This window comes from Ovis aries, chromosome 4 (assembly GCF_016772045.2).
Source record: "Ovis aries strain OAR_USU_Benz2616 breed Rambouillet chromosome 4, ARS-UI_Ramb_v3.0, whole genome shotgun sequence".
Classification (NCBI taxonomy): Eukaryota; Metazoa; Chordata; class Mammalia; order Artiodactyla; family Bovidae; genus Ovis; species Ovis aries.
Window position 1 is genome coordinate 84,275,480 of NC_056057.1, and position 6,692 is coordinate 84,282,171.

Below are 6,692 nucleotides of genomic sequence, written 5' to 3' on the forward strand. Positions count from 1 at the left end.
GGATTTTCCAGGCAAGAGCACTGGAGTGGGGGCCATTGCCTTCTCCAATGCATGGAAGTGCAAAGTGAAAGTGAAGTCGCTCAGTCGTGTCCGACTCCTAGCGACCCCATGGATTGCAGCCCACCAGGCTCCCCCGTCCCTGGGATTTTCCAGGCAAGAGCACTGGAGTGGGGGCCATTGCCTTCTCCGCAGATTGTACTAGTGTCTCACAAAGCATCAACTCCTGATTCTCACATTAACCCCATGAAAACTGCACCAACACCAGAGGGGTGTCAGGTGGAGTGTTAAGCATGTAGATTCTGACCCCTGAGGACGAGGGTTTGAACCCTGAGTCCGTATTAGCATTTGTGTGACCTCTGGCAGTATTGGAACACTCTATGCCGTTGAATCTTCATCTATGTAATGAAGTTACAGCGCCCTGTTTCCTGGAGCGTGAGGACTAAATGAGCTAGTGCTGCTTAATCCATGCAAGTCTTGAACAACATTAGTTTCTAATGTCATAGCTCTACTGCAAAATCAATAGATTCCATACATACACAAAAGCCCTGAAAACCGTCTCTAACCACATTCCCCACAGACAGGTTAGATGTGGATGGAACAAGGACTCAGTTTCTATTGAAAGTTAAAGTGAATTCGCTCAGTCGTGTCCAACTCTTTGTGACCCCGTGGACTATAGCCCATCAGGCTCCTCTGTCCATGGGATTCTTCAGGCAAGAATACTGGAGTGGGTTGCCGTTTCCATCTTCAGGGGACCTTCTCAACCCAGGGATTGAACCCGGGTCTCCCGCATTGTAAACAGATGCTTTATCCTCTGAGCCACCAAGAAAGCCAGAAAGTTTCTATTATTCATCAGGTAATCTCAGGAATCCTCTGAGAGCCCTTAAAGGAAGGTACAGTTATAGTTCATAGTTCACAGATGGAAGAAGCAGAGTTATCTGTTCATCACAACTCTGTTTTTCTTTTTAAATTTTATTTATTTTTTAAGATATAAATTTATTTATTTTAATTGGAGGTTAATTACTTTACAATATTGCATTGGTTTTGCCATACATCAACATGAATCTGCCACAGGTATACACGTGTTCCCCATCCTGAACCCCCCTCCCTCCTCCCTCCCCGTACCATCCCTCTGGGTTGGCTCAGTGCACCAGCCTGAAGCATCCAGTATCATGCATCAAACCTGGACTGGCGACTCATTTCTTATATGATATTATACATGCTTCAATGCCCTTCTCCAATATCATCTCTGTTTTAAGTAACAATCATTTAGAAATGAATCTCTCTGATCTCAGACCCAGTATTTTGTTGCCTGGTGTGTCTAGTTCACTCACAATAAAACGAGGTCCCGGAGAGACTAAGAAATATACTCAAATTTAAACACAGAGCAGCACTGGGTTCCACGCTGGCCAAGCCAGCCTGACTTGGCTGCACTTTTTTTTTTTCAATATATCAGTGACCCTCTTATTATAACTGTAAATAAATGATTACAGAAACAGATTGGTAAGTAAGTAAATGAATAAGAAAGAAAAGTCACTGAGGTCCAGACTTCATCACAGCCCAGGTATCAGACTTTAAAAACGCTCCTTCAGTAATTCTAATGGGCAGCCAGGTTGAGCCAGCAGGTGACAGTTTCAGCGCTGCCAGCTCGGATTTCAGGAATCAAGGAACCATCACATTGTTTCTTTGCACACAATCAGCTTCACTGTGAAATAAATCCATGGAAAACCACATAGGGTTCCCATTCCAAAACACAAACCAATCAGATACAAGATGGGTGAAATCTAATTTAGATCAATTCCTTGGTTGTTAATGAATTTGATCAGATCTCTCGAGACAAAATATGTGGCCCTGGTCTTCGAGATCTGGAACTATGTCTTCATTGTGAAAAAACAGTGTATTAAGTGTAGGAGGCAAGAGGGAAACTTGCAAATCACTGAAAGTGTTGTGCAGCTGATTTTACAGACAGGGCCCTGCTGGGCAGTATCTCTAGCAGTTTCCAACGTCTCAGACACCTCCTGCCCCAACTTGCGCTGGGCTGCCCTGGCCTGGGAGGTGCGGATAGGGGAGGGCAGTGGGGGTGGGAGTGACAGCCTGAATGGCAGCTGGAGGGGCCTGATATGCTGATGGAGTTTCATTTTCTCAGGCTTCTTTTGTTTACACTCCCTGCTTAATGTGCTTGATTCTTGGAAAACGCTCAAACTGGCCCCTACTGGTTGAGGCTGTGCAAGGGGTAGCTGGGGTGTCACAAGGAAATGAGAACAGTTAAACCCCAGCCAACTTTGCTCACTTTCAAAGGGTCACAGCTAATGGAAGAAAATATTCCTGTACACTCGCATGTGATTGTTATCAAAACACTCTAGGCTATGGGTCCAGGTTCCCCATTATACACATTAAAGTTCCTCTTATCAGCTCCTCTATAAGTTGGGAAACTTACACGTAGGATGTTCAGATGCTGCTCCTCTGCCATGTTCTGGACCCTGAAGGAAGGAGCAGACAGGGCTTCTTTGCAGCCCTGAAATCATCCCTGACTTTCCACCAACCACCTATGCTCTTCCATGATCTGTGACTTACTGAGGCTGTTACTTCTTGGTTTCGTTTTCTCAGTGTAAACAGGGTGACACAAGACCTGACCCCTGAACCAAGCTGCATGGACAAATGCAAAGCGCTTTTTTCCTCATAGGAACAGAGGTTCCAAGGGCATGCTCTCTCACCGGTGCAACTGAGTGTCATACACTGAGTCATGTAAATTCCCCAAAAGGGACAAAATGACTAGAAGTTAACTTGAACAAGGCTTACTGGGGCACTAACATCAGATGACAATGTGATGGGTGAATAGCAGAGGGCTGCACAGACACATGAGCCTGAAGTGCAGATGTCCCAACCCCTCCCCACCCAGCAGGCCCAGGATGGGGGTCCATGCCGTGGAATCCATCCGTCCAGTCTCAGAGCGAAGCAGAGCTCCACTGCTGAGGTCATGGCTTCAGCTCTCATGTTCTGACCTCAGGGCACATTCAAGTCACATCCTTCACTCTTCTTGGTCTCTGCTCTGAGAGCCAACATCTGGGGGGCCTTGCCCTCCTAGGAGGACTGGCCACATCTAACTGGTGCAGCCAGTGTGAGGGGTGGAGTCCCTTCTCAGGTTAAAGTCACACCCTGACGTCCAGCTCAGGCCCTATCTGTGGTCGTGCTGTAGGCGTGGGTCCACTCCTGACACAGGATGTTCTCATTGTGATGACACCACTGAATTGCTGAGGTTTTAGTCCAAGGCCAGACCCTGGCTCTTGCCCTCCCCTATTTTCTCCCTGTAAGGAGCTCCTCCTACTTAGACCCCAGCCTCCCAGGGAGCCTCCATCTGCACTTCTGTCCTGTGGCCCATTCTTAGACCAAACATGGATGGAGTTGATTAGGTCTGCATAAATGACCAGTTTCTACCCAAGCCAGACTATTTCCATCATACAGTTGGATTTTACTTGAATGATGGTGAATAATGAAAGGGAATTGACAGACACACTGCCTTCCCATGAAGCACTGCATTGCATATTTCTGTTTTACAAAAACAAATCACAATGTAACTGAGTTCATTTGAATTCAAGTTAGCTAAACACAAGGGAAAATTATTTCATAGAGTGGGTTCAAAATAAGAGTACTCAGACTGTTTTAGGGAATACATCTATAAGAAAGCTATTATTTCATGATACATAATACAAAATATCTGGTACTTTTTATATGTATTCACTATCCATCATGCCTTCTTGTTGTGATTCCAAGACTTTAGGCCAAATATGCAATGCAAAACAAGAAAAACAAAACTAATCACTTTGATATGTTTAGTTTTATTATTTTTTACAGTTGTACAAACAGTGAATATGCATGAACTAAATAACAGAAGAGAAATGTAGGGCGTTAAAAAATACCAAAGAAATCTGAGATATGAAACAAAAATTCTATTCTGCAAACCAAAATATACAAAGAGATTTTACTTACAAAGAAATGCTACTCAAACATTAGGAGATCTTTTGATTAGGAACACAGCACAAGCCTTTTCTCCAACTTTACATTAAAGGATCAGACTTAGTCTCTCTGAATATAGGGTGGACCATGACAGTATCATACTAGCCACAGGCAGGTGATTAAATGTATGTGGATATGGTACCATGTTTGTGAGGCAGTTACAGTTAATTAACTCTTTACTAGCCATTCAAACATCAAAAGTGGGTGTCCTCATTTCAACTTTCAAAAAGGAAACTCATCTTCAAGATTTTTTTTTCCTCTGATGACTTTCAATGAAAGTTTTTTTTCTCATGCAGAAAAGGACAGAACACAAAATATGCTTGAAGTGTAACATGAAAAGGCAAAAATCTGTTTTTATAATAAATTTCATGTACCAAACATAAGCTGTGACATAGACACCGTGTAGACCGTGATTGAGGCCACCCAAAAATTTGTTTTAAAGCATTTTAGAAGAGGAGCTACTCTTTATATGCCCACATTTTTGCTTTATGTCTGAACACTGTTGAGAGGTTGAAATGTGTTGAGAACCAGAGATGCAGGGCAGGGCTTCTGTTTGCTGTGACTCGGCTGCCTCTGCTAGGTCACTTGCTCCTATGCCAGCTGCCCAGCTACTGCATTCAGTCCACTGCTTTTCCCTTCTTTCAAAAAATTTTTTATTATTTTTCAGTGGAGATATAATTGGTATAAAACATTCCATTAGTCTCTGTCATGCAGCATAGTGATTTGATATTAGTATATATGCTGAAATAGTCACCATATGAGTCAACATCCCTCACTGTATATAGTTACAGAATATTTTTTTCCTTCCAAGACGAAGTTTTAAGATCTACTCTTTCCTTTTTTGGTTAAATATTTAAGCAGAGTTACTGCTTTTACAATTGACTGTATGTTTATTTATGAGAATAAAAGGTTTCCTTTGATGATTTGAAGGGACTGAACAATGTGCTCCGACCTGGAGGCACATGGAGCCCAACTGCAGTGACTGAACCCTGTCTGTCATCTCAGAAGCCCCTGTACACTCCAGAAACATCCATGCTGCTCAGGACCAGAGCAGACCCTGGTACCAGATGGGGAACCTGAGTCCTGGCTCTGCCCCTGTCAGCCGTGGGGCCCTGGACCAGTCACTCACCCTCAGTCTCACCTGTCTCCGTGTAAGTGGAGACAAGGACAGTACCATCCTCCCAGGACTGCTACCCTTGCTGCCTGCAGAAGTTAGGGTTTATAGTTAATGTCTGACACAGAGATATTCTGGTTCAGTCAACAAAATGAATTAAGTCATCTTTATTTAGGTTATTGGGACTCTGAGGTATTTTTTAATATTCACAAATTTATACCTCTAAGAAAAATGTTTATAAAAATCTACATTATGAAAGGTATGGTTATAGAATCACAACCACATTCTATACATTTTACTTTGAAACTACTCTCAGTGGTACACACAATGCAGCGTGAATAGCACTTCAAAATCCTCAAAAACTGCAGTATTCGGACCTGCCCTTCAAGAGCAGGTAGGAACTTACATTCCATAACTAGGTCACTTCTCGGCTAACAGAAAAACTCAGCACTTGTCATAGTATTTAAAAATACTTACTAGAGCCCATAACCTAATATCCAAAATGTGCCAAATACAATCCCCAATTACTCCACTTACAGGGGACTCAGAAAATCTCAGCATCTTAATATGGAAAGGTAAATTAACAAATGCCAGTCCTGAGATATTTCAGGTGTTGGATTAACAGAGAAATTACAGTTGTTATTGTGCCCATGGGAGGAAATGCAAAGAGAGGTGGAGACAGAGAAGTAAACTCCTAAGAGTTACAAATGGAGAAATAGAAAAGGAAAGATAGGTGTTAGAGACAGATAAGCAGAGGGAGAGAAAGTGACAGAAATGGTGATGAGGAAGGAAACTGTAAACAGAGGAGAGAGAAAGAGAAAGAGGGAAAGGGAGGAAGTCAGATCTGGGGAAAAAAAAAAGAGAGAGAGGGAGAGAAGGAGCCATGGTGGGGTTGCAATAGGAGAGGGAAAGATCTGTGGACAAAGAGGTGGACAGAGGGATGTGAAGAGCAGTACAATGGGGGAGAAGAATAGTAGAGAGAGAAAAAGAGCAAGTCAAGAGATGGAGCTGTAAAGCAGTCAGGAAATTAGGGGCCTCGTATTGGTAATTATATATACATATACCACAGCAACTTTATTCATCCATTGATGGGTACTTAACTTCTTTCTAAGTCTCGGCTGTTATAAACAATGAACATAGGCGTTTAGATATATTTTAGTGTTTTTGTTTTCTACAGATGAACACTCAGAAGTGGAATTGCTGGATCATGTGGGTGTTCCACTTCTAACTTATGGAGGAAGCTCCATACTATTTTCCATAGCACTACATCAGTTTACATTCCCACCAACAGTACACAAAGCTTCTCTTTTCTCCACATCTTCAATAGTTGTTATTTCCAGCCTTGCGTATAATAGCCATTCTGACAGGGATGGGGTGATACCTCATTGATGCTTTGATTTCCCTGAATTTCAAATAAATAAAAACGGTGTTTTTTAGTTTCAGTTTGTTCAAAATACCGCGAAGCTCCTTTTCTTAAAATGAAATCTGGAAACTATATGAGGCAGCATTTTACTTGAGAATGAACATAAATCCTCCATCAAATTGATTTATAAGGCATGCACGCAAA